The 8,876-nt window shown below is 37.5% G+C and overlaps 1 long non-coding RNA gene across 1 annotated transcript in view; it reads right to left on the bottom strand.

Moving 5' to 3' along the window:
- Positions 1-8,783: 8,783 nt before the first annotated feature.
- The window catches only part of LOC122453271, a 30,108-nt gene continuing 30,015 nt past the window's right edge, over positions 8,784-8,876 (bottom strand). Inside the window, exon 3 of the long non-coding RNA XR_006272991.1 lies at positions 8,784-8,839. This is a non-coding gene — a long non-coding RNA (uncharacterized LOC122453271). The remainder of the gene's footprint in view (positions 8,840-8,876) is intronic.

Here is an 8,876-nt window from a genome sequence, read left to right as displayed (position 1 = left end):
TGTCGTTACATGATGCTATAGCTTCTTTGATACAATGCAGTACTCAGTTGATAGAATAGTTTTAATCCATTCTATTGTTGAACATAAATGTTTCAGCTTTGGGCTTTGCAGAGTAGTGTGCTCTGAGCATCGGTGTCCATGCTTAACCATACAGCATGTGCGTGCTGTATGTAGTATGTGCATCCTTGTACTTGTCTGCATCAGAATGTTAGGAAAGGAATTATTGGATAAGGAGACACAGATAGATCTTGGGAGATGTATCAAAAAAGTCCTTTGGAACTAAGATTCTCTATTTTGGAAGATATTGTGTATTAATTCAGTTACTTTAGCAAGACTGTTAAGGTTTTCAAGCTCTTTTTTTGTAAGTTCATTATATTACATACTTTCCTCAGAATATGTCCTTTCAATTCACTTTTAATTTTAAATGCTCTAGTATAAGCCTGGCTTTTAACATCCTCTTACATAGCATATTCAGTAATGCTCCTCTTTTTCATCTGTGACATTATTAACAGTTTTAGAGTCCTTTCTTTTTTTTTCTTTCCATTTTGAGTGGTTTGTCAAATTTAAAAAACTCTGCAAAGGTTTGCTTCTAATTTGTTAATCCTTCTATTATATATATAATTAGTTGATCTACAGTGTTTCAGGTGTACAACAAAGTGATTCAGTTTTATATGTGTATGTATATATGTATATATGTGTGTATGTATATATATATATATATATATATATGTATATACTTTTTTATATTATTTTCCCTTATAGGTTATTACAAAATGTTGAGTATAGTTCCTTATGCTATAAAGTTGGTCCTTGTTGGTTGTTGTTGTTGTCCAGTCGCTATGTTGTGTCCGACTTGTTGCAACCCCATGGACTGCTGCAAACCAGGCTTCCCTGTCCTTCATTCTCTCCCTGAGTTAGCTCAAACTCATGTCCATTGAGTCAGTGATGCCATCCAACCATCTCATCCTAAGTACAGTTCAGTTCAGTTCAGTTCAGTTCAGTCGCTCAGTCGTGTCCGACTCTTTGTGACCCCATGAATTGCAGCACGCCAGGCCTCCCTGTCCATCACAAACTCCCAGAGTTTACTCAAACTCATGCCCATCGAGTCGGTGATGTCATCCAGCCATCTCATCCTCTGTCGTCCCCTTCTCCTCCTGCCCCCAATCCGTCCCAGCATCAGGGTCTTTTCCAGTGAGTCAACTCTTCCCATGAGGTGGCCAAAGTATTGGAGTTTCAGCTTCAGCATCAGCCCTTCCAATGAACACCCAGGACTTATCTCCTTTAGGGTGGACTGGTTGGATCTCCTTGCAGTCCAAGGGACTCTCAAGAGTCTTCTCCAACACTACAGTTCAAAAGCATCAATTTTTTGGCACTCTGCTTTCTTCACAGTCCAACTCTCACATCCATACATGACCACATGAAAAACCATAGTCTTGACCAGACAGACCTTTGTTGGTAAAGTAATGTCTCTGCTTTTTAACAGAACTTTATTGTATATTTGAAAGTCACTAACAGAGAACCTTAAAAGTTCTCATCACAAGAAGAAAAATTGTAACCATATAAGGTGATGGACATTAACTGGATTTACTGTGGTAATCATTTTGCAGTATGAATAGAAAGCAAACCATTATGCTGCACTCTCAAAACTAATGCAAAGCTTTATGTCAATTATCCGTAAACCTGGAGAAATAATCAAATTCTCAAAACCAAACCAAACAACAACACACATGTTTTGGAGGCAGAAGTGAGGCAACAGCTCACTTTGCATCTCACCTTTGACGCAATGGGCCAGCTCCCAGCCCTGGCGTGAGCAGTGACTGCCTGCCGTGTCTCCGGCCATTCCCTCAGCCCCTCGACTCCTTCATGGGTGCATGTCTTCAGGTGCACAACCAGGAGCCCTGGCTTCTCCAGGTCACTCTGGTGACTGAGGCCAGAGGGGAAGAACCCCTGATGTGGGTTTCCATGCTGTCTCCAGCCTTGTGAGCTACATCTGGTTTTACTTTCTTGCACCTCTCCTCCATCTTTCCTTCCCAGCTCGCCCTGTGGACGTCAAGCTCTAACATCAGGTGTGAGAACAACACACATCTAGAGAGAGCTTCACCAGCTTCCATTTGTCTAGAAGGTCAAACTTTTTTTCCTCTTTTTTCTTAAATTCTGTTTTTTTCAATTGAAGTACAGCTGATTAACAATGTTGTGCCAATATATACTGTACAGCAAAGTGACTCAGTTTTACACATATGTATTCTTCTTTTTAAACATTATTTTCTGCTATGGTTCACCCCAGGAGATTGAACATAAGTTCCCTGTGCTATGCGGTAGGACCTTGGTAGGGTCAAACTTCATTATATACGGATTCTAGTGGTTTTGTCTTTCTGTCTGGTCTCTGATTTGAGCAGAGAAACTATACATTTTTCTTTCTTTAAGTTTTGCTTTATCTGCCATCCACTGCTTTGTAGCTGATATTTTGTTATATGCTTAATTTTGATTATAACTGTGTCTTTGATTCATTTCAAACATGGGATGCTTAGTGTTTTGTAGTTGATATCTTTTTTCTAAAAAGTTACATTGTCAAAAAATATGCTCTGTATGATGCAAACTTTTGAAAGTTGTTTTATAACTTTATGTCTACTACATGATGAATCTTTGTAAATGTTCCTATGTGCTCAAGACTAATATATTCTCTGCTGTAATTTGTGATACAAATTTGTAATACATATAATTAGTAATGTCAATTGTTGACATAGTTGCATTAAATCTCCCACTTTTTGTATTTTTATGTAGTTACTTAGGTGTCTAACAGTTTTTGCTTTGTGTATCTTAGGGCCATTTTATTAATACTTTTTGTGTCACTCCTCTATATTATAGACATCTCCCATTTCTCCTGATGAAAACTCCTCATACCTTAAAGTTGTGACTCCTATTCCACTGCCACTTGGTACTATTTCTCTGTGATCTCAGGATCCATGTAGATCCTCCTAATATTGTGGCCATTCTGGGTGCCCTCTTTCAGTGGTTTTCTACATTTACTCAAGGAACTCACTTGTCTTAGTCCTTGACTGTAAGCCCTCCAGGATATCAAAGGCAAACTCCTCCCTTGGCATCTTTTGAGGTCACGAAGAGTCGGACATGACTGAGCGACTTCACATTCACTTTTCACTTTTATGCTTTGGAGAAGGAAATGGCAACCCCCTCCAGTGTTCTTGCCTGGAGAATCCCAGGGATGGGTTTGCACAGAGTCGGACACGACTGAAGTGACTTAGCAGTAGCAGTAGCAGTTCTAACACCACTAATCATCTCTTGCCATCTCTCCTCACCCATATCCAAGTTTCCACTTTCCCTCAAACACCTTAAGTCTTTCTTCTCACTTAACTTCTATACAGGCAAAATCACTATGAACACCACCTGATATTTGTGTCATATTCCCAGTCCCTCTCTTCCTTCATCTCAATTGCTTATGTAGGTACAATGCTGGTTAAACCCTCCTACTGCTTGCCTGAATGCACTTATCTAAAGATGGTTGGAGAAGAATAACAGGTATGGTGACTGGTTGCCCTTTAAATCCATGACCATGAGCCTCAAATGGGCTTTAATTATTGCTCAGAAACCCTCTATTCCTCTGTATTCACTCTTTCTCTGGGCAAGTTTTTCACTTCTTTCCTCTTCTCAACCCTACGTATTCTCGTCCATGTTTACTCTCAGGTGACAATCTTGTTCTCTACTTCACCATGAAAATTAAAATACTGAAAAGTAAATACCCCTAATCCTTGGTCATTAGCAAGCAGACATCCCAGTTCCTGTGTCTTTTGCTGTGTATTTGGACTTCCCTCACCAAAACCCAGTCCTGGTTGAATCTAGCACTCCAAGAATTCTACAGTTGTGCCAGAGCAGATTAATCAATTGGACAGACACACATCCATGCTCACTAGTCTACCTAAATTCGTGATCACAAACCAGCTCCAGCAGTCTTGGGTGTCTGATGCTTCTCATGCTTTGGGCTAGTCACATCTCTGTGACTCTATCAGGCTCTGAGCTGCTGAGTTGACACCTTCTTCTCCTCAATCTCAGACAATAGCTCTGCTTTTTTTTTTTTTAATTGAAATATAATTGACATACAACATGACAATAGTTTTGGCATTTTGTGTACATTGTGAAGGGTTTCCCTGGTAGTTCAGCTGGTAAAGAATCTACCTGCAATGCCGGAGACCCTGGTTTGATTCCTGAGTTGGGAAGATCCCCTGTAGAAGGGACAGGCTGCCCCCTCCAGTATTCTTGGGCTTCCCTAGTGGTTCAGATGGTAAAGAATCTGCCTGCAATGTGGGAGACCTGGGTTCAATCCCTGGGTTGGGACGATGCCCTGAAGGAAGGCATGGTAACCCACTCCAGTATTCTGGCCTGGAGAATCCCCATGGACAGGGGAACCTGGCAGGCTATAGTTCAGGGGTCACAAAGACTTGGGCATGACTGAGCGACTAAGCACAGCACAGCATGCGTTGTGAAACGATCACCACAGTAAGTCTAATTGCGTTCTGTCACCACACGAAGTTATAGAATTTTCTTGTGATATGAAGTTTTAAGATTTAAGAGTAGCTTTCACATTTGCAACATGATATCACTGAAGATAGTCATCATGCTGTATTTATATCAGCATAACTTATTCTGTTTATAACGGAGTTTGTACCTGTTGGTCCTCTTCACCCATTTTACCCACTGACTCACCTCCTCTCTGGTAACCACCAGCCTGTTCTCTGGAACTGAGTTTCATTTTTTAGATTCCACATATAAATGAAATCGTATAGAATATGTCTCTGTCTGACTTACTTCATTTAGCATGTTTTCAAAGTCCATCCATGTTGCCACAAATAGGAGCATTTCATTTTTTACGGATGGTTAATATTCCATTGTAGATATATATTTATATATATGGAATATATAATAAATCTTTATTTATCCACTGACAGACACTTAGGTTGTTTCCTTCTCTTGGTTATTGTCGATAATGTTGCAGTGAACACAGCAATGCACATATGTATTTTCTGAATAAGTGTTTTTGTGTTTTCTTCAGTTAAATATCCAGAAGTAGAATTGCTGAATCATATGGTAGTTCTATTTCTAACTTTTTTCAGGAACCTCCATACTGTTTTCCACATTAGTGGCTGTACTAATTTACATTCCTACCAATAGCATATGAGAATTCCCTTTTCTCCACATCTCTGCCAACACTTGTTATTTCCTATCCTTTTGATAATAGCCATTCTTCGAGGTGTGAGGTAATATTTTGCTATGGCTTTGATTTGCATTTTCCTGATAATTAATGATGTTGAGCATCTTTTCATATGCCCATTGACCATTTGGATGTCTTCTGTTCTGAAAAATGTCTATTCAGATCCTCTGCCCATTTTTTTTTTATTTAATTGTTTTTTGTAATTGAGCTGTAAGAATTGTTTATACAGTTGACCCTTGAACAACTCAAGTTGAGGTACCAGTCCTCCATGTAGTTGTAAATTGGCACATAACTTTAGAGTTGGCCCTTTATATCCACAATTCCCCATCTGCAGATTCAACCAACAGTATATTGTGTAGTCCTGTAGTAAGTATTGATTGAAAAAAAAACCCATGTAAAAGTAGACCTGTGAAGTTCAAACCCACATTGTTCAAGTGCCAAAAATATATTTTGGATATTAGCCCTTTATTGGATATATGACTTGCAAGCATCATCTCCCATTCAGTAGATTACCTTTTAATTTTGTTGATTGTTTCATTTGCTGTGGAGAGGTCTTTAGTTTGATATAGTCACATTTATTTTTCCCTTTGCTACCATTGCCTTTGGAGTCAACTCCAAAAAATTGCTAGATTCATGTCAAGGAGCTTTCCAATGATGTTTTCTTGAGTTTAATGGCCTCTGATCTTATATTCAAGTCTTTAATCCATTTGAGTAAACTTCTGTGTATGATGTAAGATAGTGTTCCAGTTTCATTCTTTTTCATGTGATTTTTCAGTTTTCTGAGACCGTTTATTGAAGAGACTGTTCTTTCGCCATTGTATATTCTTGCCTCCTTTGCTGTAGATTAATTGACTATATATGCATGGGTTTATTTCCGGGCCCTCTATTCTGTTCCATTGATCTGTGTGTTGTTATGCTAGTACCACACTGTCTTGATTACTATACTTTTAATATAGTGTAAAATCAGGGTACATGATGCCTCCAGCTTTGTTCTTCTTTCTCAAAATTGTTTTTGCTATACAGGATCCTTTGTGGTTCCATTCAATTTTTAGAAATATTTGATCTACTGCTGTAAAAAAAAATGCCATTTTTATTATGAATGGGTGTTGAATTTTGTTCAATACTTTTCTGTATCTGTTGAGATCTTTGTGTGACTTCTTTTGTATTCCTCATTTTGTTAATTCCAGGTATCATGTTGATTATTTTGAATGTTGAACCATCCTTGCACCCCTGGAATAAATCCCAATTGATTGTGGTGTATGATCCTTTTAATGTATTGTTGAATTTAATTTGCTCATATTTTTTTCAAAGATGAATATTTTTAAGATGGACCTCATAAGCCACTAAACACCTTAACAACAAAGAAACAAGATACACAAGCAAAAATCAGAAGAAATAGAAGGCAAAAGAAAACAATAAACAGTTATAGGGAGACATATTAACATTTCTCTGAGAATATTTTATCGGGTGCAGAAAAAATGAGAATAGGAGCATCTTGAATGATGTCATTACTAGTTTAAATAGAGTAGATTTATATTTAAATTATATTAATCATACCCTACACAAATATATTTAAATTTTTGTATCTCATATGTTGTTAAATGTCCATAGGACATTTAGAAAAACTGGCAAAAAGATACACATTACTAAATTTCAAAGAGTAGAATTCTTTTTTGGTATATGTGTGTTTCATTTACACATTTACACATATACACATATATTATTTTTGCAATTATTTTCTATTATGAGTGAGTGAGTGAGTGAAAGTCACTCAGTCATGTCCAACTCTTTGCGACCCCATGGTCTATACAGTCCATGGAATTCTCCAGGCCAGAATACTGGAGTGGGTAGCCTTTCCCTTCTCCAGTGGATCTTCCCAACCCAGGGATAAAATCCAGGTCTCCTGCATTGCAATCAGATTCTTTGCCAGCTGAGCCACCAGGGAAGCATTTTCCATTATAGATTATTACAAGATATTGACTATAGTTCCCTGTACTATACAGTAAATCTTTGTTGCTTGTTGTATATCAGTATTTTATATGAGAAATCTAGTATTCTGTTCATACTAAGTCAAACAAGTGGAATCAAAATGTCATAAATTTTTAGTCAGGCAAAAATTTTATGTTTTCTAAAATATATATATTATACATATTCTTTATGTATATGTATACAAAAGCTTTTCTACTATGCTTGATAAAGACTTGAGAAAAAACATCAAAAGAAAAAAAAAAGAGAGATGGAGAAATTGGAAAACAAGTCAAATGAAATAGGAACACTGAATATGAAGTAGAAAAAGTGAAACAAACTGGATAAAAGTAAAAGATCTTCATATAGACCAGTTATTTTTAAACATGACTGCTCATTAGAGACATACCTGGAGCTCTGGCCAAAAAAGAAAATGTCTGGACATTCTTATTTTTCAAAAAAATGCCAAGATAATTCTGATATGCTTTTGGATTTTAAAAATTGAAGACAGATTTTTCTATTAAATGGTAGTTTTGATGATATAGAATTCTATAATTTTTCTGTTGACCAATCATGATACAATGGTATTGAGTAATAGTTGCATAATAACAATAGTAAAAGATATCTATCAGCTTTCACAATCACAAACCAGACCCACCTCCCCAAAAAAAGATAATTACAATTGCAAGTCACAAAGGGAACATGATTAACCTAACAATATAAAATAATAACATGCAATTTGGGGGGGAGTCAAACAGAGTGATGTGGTAAGTGGAGGAGCATACATGCACATTTTCATTTGTTCAACCAGTCTATGTCTTTTAGTTGGTGCATTTAATCCATTTACACTTAAGGTAATTATCGATATGAATGACCCTATTACTGTCAATCTTTTTTTTTTTTTATTTTTTTAATTTTTTTATTAGTTGGAGGCTAATTACTTCACTACATTTCAGTGGGTTTTGTCATACATTGATATGAATCAGCCATAGATTTACACTTATTCCCCATCCCGATCCCCCCTCCCACCTCCCTCTCCACCCGATTCCTCTGGGTCTTCCCAGTGCACCAGGCCCGAGCACTTGTCTCATGCATCCCACGTGGGCTGGTGATCTGTTTCACCATAGATAGTATACATGCTGTTCTTTTGAAATATCCCACCCTCACCTTCTCCCACAGAGTTCAAAAGTCTGTTCTGTATTTCTGTGTCTCTTTTTCTGTTAAGCATATAGGGTTATCGTTACCATCTTTCTAAATTCCATATATATGTGTTAGTATGCTGTAATGTTCTTTATCTTTCTGGCTTACTTCACTCTGTATAAGGGGCTCCAGTTTCATCCATCTCATTAGGACTGATTCAAATGAATTCTTTTTAACGGCTGAGTAATATTCCATGGTGTATATGCACCACAGCTTCCTTATCCATTCATCTGCTGATGGGCATCTAGGTTGCTTCCATGTCCTGGCTATTATAAACAGTGCTGCGATGAACATTGGGGTGCACGTGTCTCTTTCAGATCTGGTTTCCTCAGTGTGTATGCCCAGAAGTGGTATTGCTGGGTCATATGGCAGTTCTATTTCCAGTTTTTTAAGGAATAGGAATCTCCACACTGTTTTCCATAGTGGCTGTACTAGTTGCATTCCCACAACCAGCTGTAAGAGGGTTTCCCGTTTATTCTCCACAGCCTCT

The sequence above is a fragment of the Cervus canadensis genome, chromosome 14, assembly GCF_019320065.1.
Source record: "Cervus canadensis isolate Bull #8, Minnesota chromosome 14, ASM1932006v1, whole genome shotgun sequence".
NCBI lineage: Eukaryota > Metazoa > Chordata > Mammalia > Artiodactyla > Cervidae > Cervus > Cervus canadensis.
Note: the sequence above shows the minus strand (reverse complement) of the source record. Positions and strands in the feature narration are given on the sequence as shown.